At 40.4% G+C, this 17,387-nt stretch overlaps 1 protein-coding gene across 3 annotated transcripts in view; it reads right to left on the bottom strand.

The window, feature by feature from the left end:
- LOC113020265 (somatostatin receptor 3) overlaps window positions 1–16,816 on the bottom strand; it is a 38,609-nt gene extending 21,793 nt beyond the window's left edge. For all 3 annotated transcript variants that reach the window (XM_026164071.1, XM_026164073.1, XM_026164072.1), the window contains exon 1: window positions 16,327–16,816. The gene's annotated coding sequence lies outside the window, so the exon portion shown is untranslated. The remainder of the gene's footprint in view (window positions 1–16,326) is intronic.
- Between the last annotated feature and the right edge of the window lie 571 nt (window positions 16,817–17,387).

Below are 17,387 nucleotides of genomic sequence, written 5' to 3'. Positions count from 1 at the left end.
TCTTCAAGATCAGTCATAAATAAGGTATTTCTAAAAAAAAAAGATGTCGAAAATAGATTGTTTTCTTGCACTTTACCACTGGGAATGACTTCTTTTGCTACGGGATCAAGATGACTAAATATATTCACATTGCACAACAGCAGCACAGTGATCTCAATGCAAAATGTAAGGTAAACACAGTTGGGAGAGTTTGGGTTTTTCTTTTTGTATCTCACTGCAGTGGCAGTTTTAACTCGCTGCGGGAGCGGAAATGCCAACATCTTAGCTGTCAAACGCTGCTGCACCTGCTGGGCTGAGCAGAGCATTCATCGCAAAGGTCAGAGTCTCCGACAGCCGCACAGCTTTAAAGGTTCGGAGCATTTCAGGGAGGAGCTTTGTTATCCTGACAGGTGAGTAGCAGTGCAGATCACCAGGTGTTCACGCAGAGGCCAATGAGATGCGCTTATACTTTACTTTCTATGACACATCATACTTCTACTCTTACTGCAGTTCAAAATGCATTTAAGAGCATTTAAAAAAACCAAGCAAATATGGTTATAGATTAACCTACCACGTGAAACTTAATCAATCATTGACATTTAAACTCTGAAGCTGCCGCCTGGGAACTGTTGTTGAATCATTTTATACGTGTAACTAAATCAATAATCATAAAGGTGTAGCTCAGGGAAAGGGAATGCTTTTAAGTAAATCTGTATTTGTGTGGAGTGAGAGCCACATGACAGCAAGAAATCATTTCTGAGTTTTGTTTGCCAGAAATATGAATTATGTTGTTTATCCTCGACTACTATAGTTAGAAATTCTAATACACAAAATGTGAGACTGATACAAAATTAATACTAATTGCACATACCTGATACAAAATATTGTATCAGGTATGTGCAATTACTGCAGTGTCATGTGGCGGGGACACCTGCATCTACAGTTTGTTTGCAGGAAAATCAAGCTTATACTAAAGCCTATACTGCCAATGCAGCTCTTAAGGTCTTCTAGTAACGTTTAAGGAGCAAATATAAGACCATAAGTCAGTATCATCAAGTGTATAGTGTATCTTTACACTGTCACTTGCAGAATTAAGTGTGGAAACCAGGATATACAGGGTTTCATCATTTATATTTTAGAATATTCACAATTAAAACAAAAACAGATATGAAGCAAACCAATGTTTTTAAATAAATATGACTGATAGTGTCCTACTTATAACTGAGATAATTAAGAAATGTATTTTTAAAATTTCAGAGGCAACAGTGTCTTCTTTAATTTAAGCCATTACCCACTGTTCTCTTATTAAACTGAATTTGTTCTGCTCATTTCCAGCAGAACGTGGATTCTTTGCATGCTTTGCCTCTCAGCTCATGCACAGTCTGAAAAACAGTCTACAGTCTCCCTTTAAACCAAGTTTATCCCTTTGTTTCATTTACATTGCTGTAGTGATGTGCGATACCACTGATTTCCTTTCCGATCTGATACCAAGTAAAATTCGGGGTGGTATCGACGATACTGATCCGATACGATACTTTGTACAAAAGCTTATCTTATTTATTTTATTTATTTATTTATTGTATCTCAAATCACCATGATTACAGGACATCAGACTACTTGTTCTTATCACTTAATAATGCAGAATTCATCATATTGAAATAAAAAAACTGAAGTCGTGCGCTTTTTGAACACCTTGCCTGCCTGCAGCACTAAAGGACTCTGTGAGAGACGTCTGTCTCACCCTGGCAGCACCTGTCCCACTCCTCCTCTTCAGTTCACCTCAACATAAGCTCATCATATTCTGTGATATGATTTACTCTGAGGAGAGACCAGCCACCCTTCAGAGTAAACTCATTTCCGCCGCTTGTATCCGCGATCTCGTTCTTTTGGTCACTACCCACAGCTCGTGGCCATAGGTGAGGGTAGGGACGTGGATCGACCGGTAAATTGAGAGCTTCGCTTTTACACTCAGCTCCCTCTTCACCACGACGGACCGGTGCAGCGTCCGCATCACTGCAGCCGTAGTACCAATCCGTCATCATTCGCGAACAAGACCCCGAGATACTTGAACTCCTCCACTTGGGCAGGAACTCATCCCCGACCTGGAGTGGGCACTCCACCCTTTTCCGGCTGAAAACCATGGCCTCAGCTTTGGAGGTTCTGATCCTCATTCCCGCTGCTTCACACTCGGCTGCGAACCGTTCCAGTGTGAGCTGGCCACTGACAGTAGGTGACAGTCCATGTCCCAATTGCCAGTCTTGGCAGCCAGGGATCAGTCCACCAGGGCCTCCGCTCCTGGCCGCCGCCCGGCACACAATGCACCCGACCCCTATGGCGCCTCCTGCGGGTGGTGGGCCTGTGGGAGCATGGGCCCATGTCCCCTTTTCGGGCTATGCCCGGCCGGGCCCCATGGACTAAGGCCCGGCCACCAGACGCACACCCTCGGGCACCAGGAAGAGGCTCTGAGCACAAAATCCATAGAGGCTGGGGTCTATCACATCAGGCAAGACCTCAGATGCAGGCTGTGTAAAGATGCCCCTGAGACAATCCAGCACATAGCAGAAGGGTGCAAGATGCTAGCAGGCAGGGCTTACATGGAACGCCATAACCATAGTTAGTAGTATACAGAAACACCTGTGCCGAGTATGGCCTGGAAGTCCCGAGGTAAAAAGGGTGGTGGAGAATGACCGAGCTATGATCCTGTGGGACTTCCAGATACAGACGGACAAACTGGTGGTGGCTAACCAACCGGACATAGTGGTGGTGGACAAACAGAAGAAGACGGCCCCAGTGATAGATGTAGTGGTTCCTAATAACATCAACATCAGGAAGAAGGAACACGAGAAGCTGCAGAAGTACCGAGGGCTCAGAGAAGAGCTCGAGAAGATGTGGAAGGTGAAGGTAACAGTGGTCCCAGTGGTAAGGATTAACTTATATTACACAAGACATTTTTAAGACTTCAGTTTTCACTTTTTTCATGCCTTCCTTAACCAAAACACACTTACATCCAGAGGGCCATCACTTTACCTACATCACTATAATCAATATTTGATTCATCACTGTTTAATTTCACTTTTTAAAAAGTCTCTAATTAATTAAAAGATTTTAAAGTATCTGTTTCCGCTGCTGCACGGGTCAGCCATTGTTATTTACAGGGGTGTTTTTTTCACAAACCTTTATTTTCTATGTAATCTTTATGAACATTATATATAATTTCTCAAATAAACTAAACTAAACAGCAGGTGAGTGGAGCCACAGCGTTCATATTAGTGTTTGGCAGACTTCTTTTTCATAGAAATTAGCACTTCAGTTTTTGCCATTCAAGTAATCAGTGAAGCTACTTTTACAAATATTACTGTTGTAATGATTACTGATCCTGTTATTAGGAAAGGAGAAAAAGAACAACCTTGCAGTGTTTCAGTCTCCCTCTGATTCCTCAGCATGTGACTTCTTTTCACCAGCCTTTATATAAAATGAAATTAAATCATGCGGCTGCTCTGAAATGTTGACAACAACTGAGTGCTCCATGTCTGATTGTTGGTGGTAACAGAAGAACCGACCGTTTACGGTTTAAAGCTGTATAACGAAATCTCCAATTACTTTAAGAACACTTTTCTATTGCTTATCTGAAGTGCATATGGAAGGTCTGTGAATGAGGAGCCAAGGTGTAAAACTCTTATTCAAAGTTAGTCTACTGGAGCCTTCTAGTGTCCACAAAGCCATGAAAGGTTCAGGTCTGAGCAGCAGCTCAGGGACACTGTTAAAGACATGTTTAAAGAGTGTATTTGCTTTGTTTTGTTTTGTTTTGTTTTTTTCTCTTGAAAGCCAAGACTGAACCTTTGAGCAGCTTGCCAAGCAGTGAACCAATCAGTTTCCCAGTAGGGAAGAGTGCAGAAAGACTGTATTATAATCAAAGGCTGGATGCTATATTAAGATATTTACCATATCTGTTTTTATAGCCTGTAACATAATGTTGGTGTATTTAGAAACACAGAGTCTTTAATATCACATATCTGTAGATCTAATTTGAGTCATCGGGTTGAATGACAGTTTTAATATATGTGAAAGGTAACTTAATCAAGAGGTAACCATAGCAACATTACAAAAGCTTTGCACAGCACATTAAAAGCACAGCAGCTAAAGGTTCAAGGTTCGTCCCTGTCTATAAAAAGCTTCATCTCCAGCGGCTGATATTCGACACCCACCACCCCCATCAGAGTCATGTATGACTCTCGGGTTAGAAACTATTCCCACAGTTTTGCATTTAACATGTATTCCCACTTCAAATAGATTTAAGGGTAGAGTTGATGGGATATTGTGATACTGGACATTTCACAGGTTTCACTGGTAACGTTAACGTGTTCTCGTGCAGATTTGCAAGAAACTGCTTGAATCACAGAGATGCACACTTTTTTTTGATTTAGGCTCATTCACTGGTTACACTACTCATTAAATCATTTTCACTTTACTCCATAACATAAACTTAAATGCATTGTGGGGTTAGCTGTAACAGGTAGGGCAGGTAATCTAGGAATCAGAAAGTTGGTGGTTCAAGCCAGCTATGAAACCCAAGTTGCTCCCTATAAATTCATCTAAGCGTGCATATTAAGCACTCAATATAGAAAAAGTGCTTGTATGAATGTGTAAAAGAGACATGGTCAGTGTTGGGGAGTAACGGAATACATGTACCGCCGTTACGTATTTAAAATACAAAATATGAGTAACTGTATTCCGTTACAGTTACCGTTTAAAAAGGTGGTATTCAGAATACAGTTACTTTGTTGAAATAAATGGATTACACTGCGGTACTTTCCTGTTTCATTTTGTCGCGGGTCAGGACTGTTTGGGTTTTGTTTGACAGCTACGTTCTGTTGTTCCAGGCGGCAGCGCTACGGTTGCCATGTTTACAGGGCGACGCTCTCTCTCTCTCTCTGCGACTGTGTGTTTCCTAGGTGAGAGAGCGCCTTTTCGTTGTTGTTGTTGTGCTAAGCTAACAGGCAGAATGCTACAAGCATAGCTCTAAAGAATGTAGCATCATGGCCAGTGTAGTCCGTGTTGCAGGGAGAATGGACTGCCATACACATTATGGGTCTGTGAGCGCGAGGAGGGAGAGAGAAAAAGGGGAGTGGAAAGGTTGGAGTTGTCATCGAGGAAAAAGCTGGAGCATGGAAGCATGTAAATATAATAATAACCACTTCAGCCAAGAAGAGTGCCTGACGAGCCCAGTTGTAAGTAAGCTATTAAGACTCGACTGTACACCGTGTTCGTGTTTTCCTCCGAAAACAATAAGTTCCGTTGGAGCAGTCTTTCAACGTCTCTCTCTGTCTCTCGCAAGAAAAGCTGACCCACACAACAAAGTAAAGCTATTTTTCGGCTATGAGCCGACAGGGACCCCGCCGTATTAGTCAGAGGTCCCTTTACTACAGCTCGGAGTCGCGGACCTTCAGTAATAGTAATAAATCACACAGCAATAGTACATTCACGTTGTTGTAAAAAGCATGATAATATATTAAGTAATCCAAAGTATTCAGAATACGTTACTGTCATTGAGTAACGTAACGGAATACGTTACAGAATACATTTTGGGGCATGTATTCTGTATTCTGTAATGGAATACATTTTAAAAGTAACCTTCCCAACACTGGACATGGTTACCAACAATATAAACCTTAGTCAATGTGGAATATGTATTTGTTGTTTGGCTTTAACGTCACTCTGGGGTCTTTGTGGTTTGCACGTTACCAATATGCTCTTGCCCTTTTGTCCTATAGAAAATGTCCATATCGGCATTCCTGAAAAGTTGTAAACCACTCCATCTTTTTCCTCTTTCCTGCACATGGACCAGAGTCAGCTGATTGTAGCGCATGTATGCAGGAAGAAAAAGGCATGGATGATAGGTTTTTTCTCCTCTTTATCCACCCATCGTATAGTTGTACGACATCCAGAAGTACATAGTTGTACCCATCGTGTAGCTATGTTGTTACTTGTGTTGCAACACAAGTAACAACATAGTTGCAACTCTAACGTAATTACTGAATGTAGTGCAGTAACTGAAAGATGCAGTATTATTACAGAAATGTGTTAGTTTGAAATGCACTGCAACCAACAGTAGTTGTTTGGATTTTTTGATTAGACACCAGAGAGGCCGAAGCATGAAAGAAAAGTTGTTAATTTGATTGTTAATCACCAATCCTACACTCACCCATGACGTGTGGGTAAAAGAAAAGGAATACAAGCTGGAGAAATAAGCATCAGTTTGGTCATTCAAGGTGTCTCAGAGTAGAGCTGCTGCTAAGCTTCCTATATGAAGTGTTTCTAGACTCCAGACATACTGAAGAGATTTTGTATCTCAGCTGACTTGGAAATGCCTTGATGTCATCACCTCTGGTGATGGGGGCCTTAGAGATAGAGATGAAGGCATTTTAGCTTAAAGTGCTGCCCCTGTGAACCAGACTCTGATAAGGAGTTGAAATGGATGGTTAAACTTGTGATATATACTTGGAACATTTGTCATTTGCTTTAAACACACACAAATGTTTCATATTGTCACTCTGAAGAAAGAAGTCCAAAAGAAACTATTAAATTTAAAAGGCACTTGTCTGAATGGAGGGCCTTTATTTGTTATTCATTTTTCATCCTGTTAAATATATGACAATCTTGTTCCGGCTTTTTCTTATGGTTACATTTCTTATGGAAACATTTTACAGGTACATTTATGATTGCTTCCAAAGTGTCTTAAATATCAAATCTTACTTGGTATATATATGTATTAAAACTCAACAGCCATACCTTGCACAGCACCTGGAAAATGTTATTGGCAGCTAAATATTCCACAAGATGTTTTCATCAGAAAAGCATTTCTGTCCACCTTTCTTATGAAGCTGTCTCTCTCTACTTAAAGATTACATGCTCATGTAAATGTGAATGAGATTTAGAAAATAGGGCCATGCGTACACACAAAGCTTTATTTCTGACACCACTAAAGCATCTAAGCTTTTGTATATAAACACAGTTTGAACTGTGAGTTTAATTTTATGCATCTTACTTCTGGAGAACATTTATTATGTATATTTCTAAATAACTAAAGATGGCATTAAATAGTTAGTCAAAAATGAGAACAGTTTTAGACATTTCCACAATTCTTTTATGGTTCTACCATAGCAGTGCTGTAGAGAAATTCCCATTAGACACAAAGTAACACTATATTTGAATTGTGCAGCCACACAGCAAAGCCATGTAGAGGCAGTTCATTTCATTTCACTGTCCATTTACTTCACAACTGTAGTATTCAATCTCACACAGTGTGTCACAATAGAAGCATCATGAGCACCATTTCAGAAGATCAGAAGTGTCACAAATGCTTTTCTTTTGTTGAAAGGGCTCGCTTTTCTTTCAAAATGCGTGATGTGGCCTTCAGAGAATCTGCAGAGGAAAAACAGACAGATCGATACCACTTCAGGGAGCGCTGAGTCTCAATAAGAGAGCAAGGAAGCATATTTTTGTAAAATGTCAAACTTTAGAGACAAAGCAATACCGGCTGAAATTACATGCAAATATGTATTTGCATTTTCTCTTATTGTTCCTTATTACAGTTACAAAAGCAGTTCAGTTTCCTCTTAAGACCAGAGAAGGCACTAGTAGGGCCTTTAGTGTCTTCAGGGATTCTGTGGCTATGCTGTGGTTTTTGTGCAATCATAATGACTCATTCAATCTAATAACATCTGGAAGGTGAAGAATACGCAGGAACCTTCGGGCTGAAAAATAAAGAAAATATTCTGTTTTGTTTAAAGGTCAGCGTTGTTTTGAGATACCAAGATTTGGTGAAGAGCTGGCGCATTTTAGAACATCGGGGATTTAGCAGTTTTGGTTAGGCTGATTATAGTATTTACATTCTCAATCCAATAATTGATCAATCAAGCCATCCATCCATTTTCTATCAGTATCAGGTAAGAGTGCAGTGGAGCTATTGTTAGTAAACATGCCCAGACCTCCCTCTCCCCCAGCCACCACCTCCAGCAATTCAAGGGGACCACCAACCTTTCCAACTCACTCTCCTCATGCCCTGGCCTGAACCCCCTCATCTGGTTCAGCCTTTGAGAGTGATAATGATACTGATACTGGTGATATATCTATACTGTCAACTCCTCATGTATATGGTAAACAGTTATCGATGATTCTGATTCTGATTTTCTCAGACACCATTCAGAGGATGCTCAATCCTCTGCTTGTTTCTGTGATATTTTCTCATAGTCACTACCCACTCTTCGTTGCCATGGATGAGTGTAAGGATGCAGATCAGCTGTCATAATCAAATCCCTGCAAAAGACCTGTACAATATCTGCATCACTGCAGACACTACACTGATCCCTTTCTCGGTCCCCACTCTCCCCCCACTCAAGAACAAGACTCCAAGATCCTTGAACTCCTCCGTTTGAGGCACTGCTGACTGCCTGTTTAGGCGCATGCTTCTTGTTGCCCCCATTAACATTGGTGTGAGCCATAAGTCTGCTTCTTGTTTTAACGACCTCTAATCGTAAACCAGCACTGATCCTGAGTTCTTTTTTCTGACCTGCAATACCAGTGCCTATCATGGGGCGATCGTGGCTCAAGAGTTGGGCGTTCGTCTTGTAATCGGAAGGTTGCCGGTTCGAGCTCCGACAGTCTCGGTCGTTGTGTCCTTGGGCAAGACACTTCACCCGATGCCTACTGGTGGTGGTCAGAGGGCCCGGTGGCGCCAGTGTCCAGCAGCCTCGCCTCTGTCAGTGCGCCCCAGGGTGGCTGTGGCTACACTGTAGCTTGCCATCACCAATGTGTGAATGGGTGGATGATTGTGTATAGTGTAAAGCGCTTTGGGGTCCTAAGGACCAAGTAAAGCGCTATACAAATACAGACCACAGACAATTCTGGAGAAGACTGTTCAGTGCACCTTAATTGCTTGTATAAATGGACATCTCTGTTGCTGTTCACAACAACCAATGTGGTAACCATATACTAGGCTTAAAGCGTGATTTACACTTCTGTGTGAAATCCACATCGTAACTTACAGCATAACTGGAAATCCTTTTAACACTATGCTGTAACTGTTAGGATGCCTGGGTCGTTGACCCAGGGTATTTGAGTTTATTATATTATTTATACTTTTTAGTCTTTGGTTTCTTTGAGTTCTGTCTTATGGTTTATGTCTCTGTCTTCTTTAGTTGCTCTGTCTCCCCTATCACCTGTATCCCCTTGTCTAGTTCGCGTCTCTGTGTAGCCTTAGTTCCTATATCCCCGTGTTCAGTCAGTGTTTGTGTCTGCCCTGGTCCCACGTCTCTGTTCCCTCTGTAGTGCCTGCATGTGAGTCTGTGTTATGTGTTTCCTGTTTTACTTTGAAGGTCTCTGTCTTATCTCAGTGTGTTCAGTTTACGCTTCCTTTTGTCTCGTCAGTTCTGATTTGCCCCAGCTGTGTTTCCCTCCTGTTACCCATTCCCTGATTGCTCCCTCTGTGTACTTAAGCCCTGTGTTTCTCTATGTCAGTGTCGCGATCTACCGTTTATTTTGCTGTGTGTTTTGCCAGTCCACCGGTGTTAGTTTATTTTGAGTTTTTTCCAGTTATGTTATGTTTGCGTTCAGCATTAAAGCTGTTTTGGATTAAGTTTGTCTCTGGAGTCTGCACCTTGGGTCCTATCCCTGTCCGCACACAGCCATGGTTATGTGGAAGGTTACTTAACAGTAACCTTCCACATAACCATACACTCTTAAAACATAAAAAAGGTTATATCGTAAATTACGACGTTGATTTCGTAGAAGTCTAAATCAGGAATAACATGGAATGATCCACCCACTTCTCACCAAACACTCTGTCATCCTTTCCACTCACCATTACGCCCCTGAGCGAAATAGAGGTCATTGGTTAATGAAGACAACAGGACCAAATCATCCACGGAGACAAATTCCCGAGACCACCACCAAAACTGAAATCACCTTTCGCATTCCTCTGCTGCTGCCTGCCCTGGCAAAATCCAGCAAACATCGGGAATGAATGTCTGTGAAGGTTCTCAGTCATCCAGGTCATCATAGTCTAAGGAACTTGGAAAGAAAAGCGTCTGGACTTCTTTTAGTCGCTTGAAGACGTTTCACGTCTCATCCGAGAAGCTTCTTCAGTTCTAAGGGTCCAATTGGTGGGGAGTCTCAGATTTAAACCCTGTGGGAGTTTCCCCCCCAAAGAGGGACAAAGGACCCCCTGATGATCCTCTACCTAATCCCATGAGCCAAGGTGTGAAAGCAGGTGTGGGTCCTAATCAGCCAGGGTTTCGGGTGAGCTCATTGTGAAACCTGGCCCCACCCTATCATGTGATTTCCTGAGGTCAGATGGCCCAGGATGTGAGTGGCCGTCTGGGGAGGGAATGAATCTGACAATTCGATCCCATTTTTTTATTTAATCTTCCAGTTATTTTTTAATTTAAACTGAAAATAATCTTGTCCATAAAATATGAAAAAAGTCCATTACTACTCACAGCTCTGAAACTTTGTCAAAGTAGATCTGCCATTCAAAGAGTTTCAGTGTATTTTAAGAACAGACAAAGTATGTACAGTCTTATAAATATAACTACTGCTATTTAAAAAAAAAAAAAAAAGATTTATCGGCCCTGTAAAACCAACTACATATGTCACTAAAACATGTTTTTTTCTTCTTTTTGTTCTTTTTGTTCTTTTTTTTGTCTACAAGTGTGACCTTATACAACTGTGTGGGACGCGTTGGTCAACATATGGGGAAAAAAGTGATGTTGTTCATAAAGTTCATGTGTGGGCTTAAAGCTGAGGATCAGAAGTGTTGGCAATCTTTTTCTGCCAATGTTCAGAACGAAATCAACATTACTTGAATAAATCAGGGACTCGTGGCTCAACATGAATATTTAACATCTTTATTTGTACCTCCTTTCCTTAGAACTCAGTAGGAAGTCTGATACCCTAAGGGTGCTGCTGCCGCCGCCTTTCTGAAGCCTAAGAGAGGGGTTATGAAGGCTTCTCCTAAGGGCTCGGGGAGTCAGACGAACTTAATAAACTCGCACCCTGAGATCCAATTCTGGCTTTACTTTTACTGTATGCTCTGGGGACCTTTTTCTTTCTTGTGTTGGCCCTGTATATGAGGTAGATGTCAATCTCAGAAGCTGAAGGAAAAAAAAAACATTTTGTTTTTCGCATCTTTCAGCTACATGATCAAAGCCGCTTCCAGACTTGTACTTCTTTACATAAATTTCGAGGCAATTTAAAAACTTGGACTCGTGTTTCGATTTGCAGTCACATGGATTAACTGGAAGGATGCAATATGAAAGCCTGAATTTTGATCAAGTGCAGTTTGTTTGCTTATTTAAGAGACTGATGATCAGCTGAGTGTTTTACTGATTGGTTGACAAATCTATTTAACTTGTTTAAGCTAACATAGCAGATCTCTCAAGAAGGAGGAACATGGGTAGACTATAGGCTCATTATCAATGATGCAGATAAAAGGCCTGGATTTGATTTCAGGTGTGGTGCTTGCATTTGGAAGATTTTGCTGTGAACACTCGACATGCAGTCAAAGCTCTCCATGCAGGATGAAACAAGTCATCTTTAAGCTGAAAATAACAGAAAGAAAGAAAATCCATCCAAGAAAGGCTACAATAGTTGGATTGGCAAAATTTACAGTTTGGTACATCTTGAGAAAGAAAGAAACCACTGGTGAACTCAGGAATGCAAAAAGACCTGGAAGTCCACAAAAGACAACAGTGGTGGATGATCGCAGAATCATTTCTATGATAATGAACGCCTTCACAACGGCCAACCAAGTGAACATCACTCTCCAGGATGTAGTGTAGGTATATCAATATTCAAGTCTACCATAAAGAGAAGCCTGCATGTAAATATGGAGGGTTCACTGCATGCTGCAAGTCACTCATAAGCCCCAAGAATAGAAAAGCTAGATTGGACTTCTAAAAATCTAAAAACGCCAGCACAATTCTGGAAAACCATTCTTTGGAAAGATGAAACCAAGATCAACCTCTACCAGAATGATGGCAACAAAAAGTCTGGAGAAGGTGTGGAACAGCTCACGATCCAAAGCACACCACATCATCAGTGAAACATGGCGGAGCAGTGTGATGGCTTGGAAGTACATTGCTGCCAGTGGTACAGAGACACTAGTGTTTATTGATGATGAGACACAGGACAGAAGCAACCGGATAACTTCAGAACTGTTCAAAGATTCAATGTCTGCTCAAATCCAGCTAGATGCAGTCAAACTGATTGGGCATGTTTCATACTACAGATGAACAATGACCCAAAACATACAGCAAATGAAAGCCGCTGAATTAAAGGCCTGGCAGAGGATTAAAAAGGAAGAAACCCAGAATTTTCATTTAAAATTAATTTTGGTAATGTAAAGAACCAAAATTAGAAAAAAATGGCCTCTGTCCAAATATTTATGAACCAAACTGTATTTAAGCTGGACACTAAGGAAGGAGAAAAGGACTTGAATCAATTCATTAGGCAGACACATCGAACCGGAAAGGATGTGCAGTAGGTTAGGATGATCAAGGATTGAGATGGAAATGTACTAACAACTGAAGAAAGTGTGCTGACAAGGTGGAGAACTTTGAGGAGCTGATTGTAGAGAATAAGAGTCAGAGGAGGATGAATGAAGATAGTGAACCAGGAAGTGCAAACAATAAGTAAGGAGGACGTGAGGGCTGGAGTGGATGAACATACATCCAATGAAAGGTGGATTGTCCAGATGACATAGCTGTGAACGTATGGAGATGTCTAGGAGAGAAGACAGTGGACTTTTTAACCACTGAAATCAAAAAGTCCACAACAATCAGTGTAATGGTACTGATGTTTAAGAACAGGGTTGAAGTGCAGAGCTGTAGTAACTACAGAGGAATAAAGCTGATGAGCTATACCATGAGGATATGGGAAAGAGTTGTTGAAGGAGAGAGGTTCTCCTTATGAGAATTTCGGAAGGAGCTTCATTGTGTTTTTGAGGATCCAGAGAAAGTATATGATAAGGTGTCAAATGAGGAACTGTGGTGCTGCATGAGGAAGTCTGGAGTGGCAGAGAAGTATGTGAGGGTGGTGAAGGACATGTATGCATAGAGACAACGGTGAGGTAGGTGGTAGGAGTGACAGATGGGTTCAAGGTGGGGGGGATAACATCAAGTATCAGCTCTGAGCCCCTTCTTGTTGCGATGGACAGGTTGACAGATGAGGTCAGACAGAAGTCTCTGGGGAGAGTGACTGACAGATGCCATGTTGACCTGTAGTGAGAGTGGGGAGCAGGTGGAAGGGGGCCTGGAAGAGTCAGTCCAACTATAATTTCTTATGTAAAGAGTTTATTTTAAAATATGCTCATTTCATTAAAAATATACTATATTTCTTCATGACTGAACTTTTATTTAAAAGGTGCATAACCATGACAACCTTTTTTCATGACTGGAGTAAACCAGCAATGTTAAATATTTTATCTGTACATCTCTACAAGAAAGGGGAAAGAAAACCCACCACAATCTGTTTAAATGTAGTGAGATATCATAATGTTACCAGAGATAATTTACTCTCCTCTTAAAAGGCAATTCTGCCTGAAATGAGGCTGTGGATTGTGCTTGTTAGCTACCCACCTGTGGTGACTCTGTGTGTGTGTGTTTGACTCATTTGTGGGCAGATGATGGCATCAGTTTGCTATTATTTTGCAAATGCATCTCAATTAACTTCAAGGATCACATTTTCAATAAAATGAGTGTTTGACTCCTTTAGATTTGAAATGCAAAGCAAAAGAAAAAAATCAAATACCAGGAAAAGATCGAGCATTTTTACATCTTGAGTGGTTTCACATGATGGAGACGTGATGCGTTTTCTACTCTTTCACAATAAATGGTGGAAATCAAGTTGGCTGGTAATCACACTCAGACTGTCATAAACACAGTAGGGAACTTCTTTTTCCTTTTTTTTTTTTTTACAGGAGAAAAAGGAAAGTGTTTTCTCCCAAACGTCTTGTCAAACACTCAAACTTCACTTCACTGAGATACCGCTCTGATAATGATCTCACCAAAGATACCAGTATCATAAATGAGAGCTCCATATTTAGGTCTAAAATCCCAAAATGTGGCTGAAACAAAATGAAACAGGGTGTTTTTGTTAAGCTTGTTTATAATAATTTTTAATAGCAGTTAATTGTATTTACTAAAATGAGTGAAACACAGTAAAATGACTGGATTGTAAAGATTTTAAAAAAGGAGAAATTGTACATTTTTTGCTTGTTTACATCAAGGTCTAAGGTCTGTATTTAGTTATTTAGAGTATGTACTGTATTTAGAGTTTGGTTATTGTGTTATGTAGAGTTCTTCTAAAAGCAGTAACCACACAGGAACATAGATGATGGTGAGTATAACTAGATGGGTAGATAAGTAGTTACAATCTTTTCTTTATTGATTTTTTTTTATCCAAAAATGCTAAAAAGTTCTTAAATGCAATATTAGCTTTCGTTTTCCTTGTTCTTCCATTATAGTAAAAACATCTGTGTTTGCCCTTAAACTATAGAAATGCATATTGTAATGTATTTTTAATCTATTTTTTAGCTGAACAAAAGCATAAATAACTGGCCGGTTAATCAGAAATACACACAAGCTGCAGGACTAAAATATATGTATGTAAATGAGAGTACAGAGCAAGCAAAGAGATGCGGCTGTTATGAGAATCTCATCTGCGTTTCCTAACAAAGTGCCTTTGAAAGAAGTCACTAAAGCTGCCTGAAGGATTCAGAAGCCGACTGCCCTTTTGTTACACAGTACCTGTGCAAAATCATGGATAAACCCAGGAAACAGAATGAGTAGCTCATTAAAATGCATTTGCCTGCAGGAGAGAAGACCATTGCATGGAAATGGCTGCAGCCAAATGCTCCCAACAGGTGACGACTGGACTCTCAATGAGATAAACTGGATGTAGAAAATGACCTTTAGTATAAGACCATAACAGAAAATGTAAAATATTGGGAATTTTGGACTAAATATGCTACTAGTGCCTAAAAGAAGTAACTCATTATGTTTCTGCCTCATTTCATTGTCAAATATAGATGCCTCTCACTTATATTTGACAGTGAGGAGCAGTTTGCACTGAATGTGAACTACCTCAGAAAAGCACAGAATCCCTTTTTAAACAAGAATCGCTGTAAGATACAGAGATTTTAATCTTTTTTTTCTTTTCATGATACCAAATAAGCTTAAATATGCAAGGTATTTGTGAAGTAATACATCGCTCACAAGTAGTTCTTCCATCTCCCCTGCAATATTGAAATACATCCTGATCAAACCATTTTTTTTAAAAAGGACTTTTTCACTGGATGCTGTTGGCAGTGGTGAGAGCCAGCTGCGTAGGCTAAGCTTAAATTAGGTTTAAATGAAGCTTTACTGCATAAAGTCCTTCGAGTGCACAAAAGACACAAAGATGCACAAAAAGACTACACACAAAAACTCAGAATAGCTAAAAATACAAAATAAACCACAGGGGGGAAAAAACTAATGACCTAAACTACAGAAAAAAATAAAACTATCAGAGAGAGCACAGAAAGAGACTAAAAGAATTAACAACTGCAGGATCAAAGAAACTGGCCACAAAAACAAATAAAACTACTAAAAGCATCACCAAAATTAATTTTAAAAAAGATTAACAAAAACACTAAAAACAAAATAAGAACCACACAAACAAAAACTGACCACAAGCATGTGACTAGAAATACCACAAAAAATCATTATAGAATCATCAAAGAAGGCAAAAATAACTCACAAACAGCTCAAAAATACAATTAAAGAGATGCAAACATTTCTAAAAGAGACACACAATCCAAAGAAAACTAAAACCAGCAGAGGAAGAAGAAAATGGCCACAGCCTTCACAATCATTCCGTGACTCATTCAGTCTGGGGAGGGGGGGGTGGTCAGCCTTCTCAGTGGGGTGGGTACCTTTTACATGTGTGTACGGAGGGGGTGCTTTTGTCTCACAATCTGCCCATGGCTGCTGTAGCTGAAAGGTTTCCGACTGTAGTAGAATCTTTAAAGTTGCTGATTTGGCATTTATTGCAGTGAAAAAATGGTCTAAATATTAAAAAGCGTGCAGTTTGTTGTGTGAAGAATTTGTGCCTTTAATTTTAATTCATTCAGAACTTCCTAAACATGTCTGTAAGGGTTATTTAAAAGCATTTAACGGAAAACTCTCGTTAACCATAAATCATCTGAATGTACAGGTGAGCTAACAGATCATCATCAGCTGTCCGCACTCATTCACAGCAAACATCCATTAGTATGAACCGGTCAGATTTACAACAGATACCCAAACTTACCTTAAAGCTGAGACTTCTCCGCACCTTCAGGACCAGACTTTTACCGGGGCTTTGCTGGATTTATCGGTGAAACAACGCGAGAAGAGCCGCTGCACTTTGCCTCCGTCGGGATGAGTTCCAGTGGCATCTCCAGCAGAGAAGCAGCCCGCTGCGCTCCTCCGTCCGCCTCCTTCTCACTTCTCCCTCCGTCTGCTCCGGACAGACTGATGCACTCAGAGTCCCCACCGCAACATTATGAACAGCGCAGGTCGCACGGTCTCTAGCTTGTAACTAGGTAACAGCTCTGCTGCCGCACACAGTCAAATAGGAGGTGTTAAAATCCTTTGGTGTGTGCGTGTGTGTGTCGTTCCCGTGTGTGCACACTCTGTGAATGTGACTGTAGTAGCGCAGGTATCATTTCAAAGCCTAAAGAACCATTAAAAAGAGCAGGTGTGGTCTATGATACTTTAAATTAAACACTTTAGCTAGAAAGCTGCCAGTCGGGCATATAAGTACCTCCCTCTACTCTAAATAACAGTCAGCCTGCACTCTGAAAATTGAGGACCTTACAGAAAAGATGACATAACGGGAGATATGTCTTATCATCCCCCAAAATATCACAAAGAACATAAAAGAAGGCAGGAAAAAGCCATAAGAAATGACAAGTACAACACAAAACTATACAGAATGATGGAAAACAGAAAAGCGGATTTAAGAAATCAAAATCAAAAAGAGTAAAAAGATTAAAATTACAAAAATCCAGAGGAATGAACATCAGAATCTAACAAAATGATAAATAGCCTTCAGTTGGGTTCAGAATTGGTTGGACAAAGACATTTGTCGTTTACTTTTGTACAGCATAAAAGCTTTTAACTCCAACAACCCATATGTAAACGAAGTGCAGACTTTCCACTTTAGTTCAAGGGGCTTCATAAAACCACAATATTAACTCTTCAGGAATTGCAGCAATGTTTATACAGGTTCTTAAAATGAATTAGACAAACTAATATAATTTTACTTTTATAATGAGGAGTGTCCTTAATACTTGTATGGAAATCCTTTGCGGTCACTAATTGCCTGAA

This window comes from Astatotilapia calliptera, chromosome 4, assembly GCF_900246225.1.
Source record: "Astatotilapia calliptera chromosome 4, fAstCal1.2, whole genome shotgun sequence".
Taxonomy (NCBI): domain Eukaryota; kingdom Metazoa; phylum Chordata; class Actinopteri; order Cichliformes; family Cichlidae; genus Astatotilapia; species Astatotilapia calliptera.
Note: the sequence above shows the minus strand (reverse complement) of the source record. Positions and strands in the feature narration are given on the sequence as shown.